The sequence below is a fragment of the Eretmochelys imbricata genome, chromosome 9, assembly GCF_965152235.1.
Source record: "Eretmochelys imbricata isolate rEreImb1 chromosome 9, rEreImb1.hap1, whole genome shotgun sequence".
Taxonomy (NCBI): domain Eukaryota; kingdom Metazoa; phylum Chordata; order Testudines; family Cheloniidae; genus Eretmochelys; species Eretmochelys imbricata.
The window spans coordinates 87,225,276-87,229,399 of NC_135580.1; positions in this window are offsets into that span (position 1 = coordinate 87,225,276).

Sequence of the window (4,124 nt, forward strand, 5' to 3'; positions counted from 1 at the left end):
AGAACATGGTCTCTTCCCCAAAGCATTTACAGTCTACAGATATGTTCTCATTCTTAGTTCCATAATTTTGGAGACAGTGATTCCATGTGTTATGCTGAATATGTATCATTTTAAGACTAGCATGATGATGTATTTGGATCAACACTTTCATTGTTTTGCTTCATAGATGTAACCAGCATGGTTGGTTTATTCTGAATTTCCAGGGGAATTTTATGTTGTAGACATTTAGCCAATGTAGCTTTTTTAAGTTGTCCATTTTAGTGATTTATTTCTTAAGCTTAGCTTTTCAGTACAACTGCTATTTAAAACTGTGAAAAACTTGAAAAAAATCATATATACTCTAGAAATGTATCTGTCCACCAAAATGCATTTTTCTGACATTCAGGACTATTTTATATAGACATGGTTTCCTATTTAGAGAGATGTTAGATTTTCTTTAAACTTCTTTGTGCCATTTAAGTAATAAATATCTGTATATGAGCCTGTTTGACTTTCTGCTGAGAACTGCTAAAAGCATTTTAATAGAAAACAATGGGGAGTGTCAAACACTGAATCAGTATCTTACTGAAGCAGTTTTTCTTGGAAAGACCTTCATTGCACAAATGTTTTAGCTTCCTTGCTAAAAATCTTGCTAGAAATGATAGCTAGTTAAAATGTATAGGGCCAGTTTTGTACAAATGCCAAAGAATAGCCAATTTTGAAGTGCATGGAGGATAAAATACCTAGAAATTTAAATACATTATTTTTTATTCTTCATGTTACTTTTGCATTCTACACATTTATATTTAAAGTTCTCTAACTCCTTTGCAGTTACAGAAGATCACTTTTCTTGTCTTAATTCTAAAATCCTCATCTGTTATGCAGTAGTGAACTGGGGGAATAAGTAAATGAGTAAGTTGCCAAGTGTTTACTTCTCTATTTCTTGCTCTTCAGATAAAGTTGTAGCTCCCCCTGAGCACAGTCATGCAAACATGTACTACTGGGCATAATCCTATTGAAGTCAATGGTAGTAACCATTGTGGCCTCTTACCAAGTGCTTGCAAGGTCAGGCCATATGGAGGGGAAGGAAGCGTTACTCTTTTTAGGGTTCTATTTAGTACAGCAGGAGTTGGCAACCTTCGGCACGTGGCCCATCAGGGTAATCTGCTGACGGGCCATGAGACATTTTGTTTACATTGACCGTCTGCAGGCACGGCCCCCTGCAGCTCCCATTGGCCGGGAATGGTGAACCGGAGACACTGGGAGCTGCTGGGGCCATGCCTGCGGACAGTCAACATAAACAAAATGTCTCGTGGCCCATCAGCAGATTATCCTGATGGGCGGGCTGCATGCCGAAGGTTGCCGTTCCCTGTAGTACAGTATAGGTGAAAGCTAGTGGAGGCAGCAGGTATTATTTCTGCGGTATATCAGGGCTTGTCTACACTTACTGGGGGATCGACATGCGGTGATCGATGCATCAGCGGTCGATTTAGCGTGTCTAGTGAAGATCTGCTAAATCAATTGTAGATCGCTCTCCCATCGACTCCTGTACTCCACTTGAATGAGAAATGCAAGGGGAGTCGACAGGAGAGTGTCTCCTGTTGAAATAGTGTAGTGTGAACCCCACGGTAAGTAGATCTAAGCATGTGGACTTCAGCTACGTTATTCAAGTACCTGAAGTTGTGTAACTTAGATTGATCTCCCCCCTTAGTGTAGACAAGGCTCAGTCTGTTCAGAAAACAGGTTGGCCTGCTGCAAAATGAAGAAAGAAAGAAATGCATGTTGAGTACTGAGGAACTCAGGATGAGAGGAGGTCCTATACAAAAAAAGTGATATAGATATAGATTTGCTGTGTCTATATGATAGCAATAATGTAGATGTCTTAACTCCTTCTAAAATGTTTTGTAGAAAAGTGTTTCTTCAAGCAAGTTAATTTCTTTATCTGTGACTCATAATTCTGGCCTATCAAGAAGGATCCAGTTGGCAAAAACAAATAGACCAACATCCCTCCCTGATAATTTTCCTTAAACATCAATGTGATTAGGCTTTTTAATTTCTTGATAAGGAGTGGTAAATGAAAAATGCAAATGCATCATTTTGAGCTTGAATTTTAAGTGAGGATTTCTTTGAGAGGAAAGTGATGCAGACTTTAGTTCAGATGATGCTTGTAAAGCCCAATCTTAACTAATTGAGATCTGCATGGCTCTGTAGTAAAGGAAAAAACAAAATAAAACTTAATTGTGGGTTGTGTTTTTTTTTAAATTTCCCACGGGAACTTCATTCACTTCATTACTGATATAGAAACTGGCTGCAAATTCAGATAGGAGTTGGATTTGAATGCATTTAAATTTGTATGCTGTGCTTCAGTGCCAGTTTTACATTTTGTCTTCAGAAAATGTGATTAGTTTAGTCCTCAAGAAAGGCAAAAGACTGCCAGCTGAACCTCCTCTGTTGCCTGAAAGCTGTATAGAGCAGTAATTTTTATTCAGTCTTCGGGCATCACATTTTTAATGTAATCACGTACTCTGTAATGAGTGACTACGCTTTAAAGCTTGCTTTGAGTCGAAAGTGAATGTAGTATGTAAAGTTTGTATGTGTACTCCAGTGGAGGCTTATTAGGAACATTTGTATTACTCGGATATGTTTTTAACCCATTGTATTTTTTTGAAAAGAACGTTTCCTCAAACCTCCCTCCACACAAACCTCTCCATAAGAATTATGTTTTTTTGGGAGGAGAATTCTAGTTAATCATGCTCTGGTGATTACGAGAGCACGTGTGATGATCTTCTCTATCATCTGTATTGAGTATCAAGTGTAAGTGTTACAATAAAGTAAGGGAGGCAAGATTTAAACCACAAGTAGACTGCTCTCTCGTATTCCTAGGGTTCAGCCACTTTTTCAAAATCAACTTATCTTCTGTTATTTTGGGTAGGCTATTTGAAAAGATGAGGTTTACACTGGCCTTTGACAGTGGATAAACTAGAGTGTATTCTGATATCCTGCAGTATGCCTTGTTTCCAGCTCCCAGGAGCCTTCTTTTGGGCTTTACTAGTATCTGTGCCTTTGATAAGCAACAACAATATTGGGCTGTGTCTGTTATAGGCTTTTGTCCTGCTATTGTTCTTTCAGTTTTAGTGGTGGTAGTAATGATTGGAGTCTAGTATGGTAAAGGCTCCAGTAGCTCCTAGATGTTTTTATCAAGATGTTGTTTAATTCTGCCCAGAACAGAGGTTAGAATACCCAGTGGTGAAACCCAGTGCTTTGTCTTTACTAGGGATCTCACTATTGTTGCAATGGTAATCTTGCAACACTGGGGGTAGAGCGAATGGGAAACTGCTCAAAAAGGCCTAATTTAAACAAGACTTTGGAGGTCACAAATGGAGGCAGTCCCCAAAGTAGCTGGGTGGTCAAGGACTTAAAAGACTAAGGACATGGCTACACTTGCAGATGCAGAGCTCTTTGAGTTAAACCAGCCTTCAGAGCGCGCAGCAGGGAAAGCGCAGCAGTCTGTCCATACTGACAGCTTCAAGCACACTGGCGAGGCCACATTTGCAGCACTTGCACCGGCATTGGGAGTGGTGCAACATGGGCAGCTATCCCAGATGCAAGTGACTGCAACTTGCTTTTCAAATGGGGGGTGGGGTGGGGTGGAGTGGAGTGTGACAGGGAGTGTGTTGTGTGTATGTGGGGGGAGAGAGAGTGGGTTTTTGGGGGGCTGAGAGCATGTCAGCATGCTGTTTTGTAAGTTCAGAAAGCAGTAGACTCCACCCCCACCTCTCTCTCTGTCTCACACACACAGCATTCCACACTAATAGCTTGCTTTGTCTTGGAGCAGATAAGCAGCCGGCTGTCAGAAACGGAGCTTTCAAAGGGCATATCCGCATTCCTACAGCAATTCAAAAACAATGACAAGAGTGTCCACTTGACTTAAGGGGATTATGGGACATTTCTGGAGGCCGATCAGAGCACAGTAATGCAACACGTCGTTCACACTGGCGCCGTGGCACTCCATCCGGGGCGCAGCAAACGTTATTCTGCTCGCCGAGGTGAAGTACCAGCAGCGCTGTAGTCGTGGGAGTCAGAGCACTCTACGTGCTTTGCCAGTGTGGATGGGTAGTGAGCTAGGGTGCCCGGGGCTGCTTTAG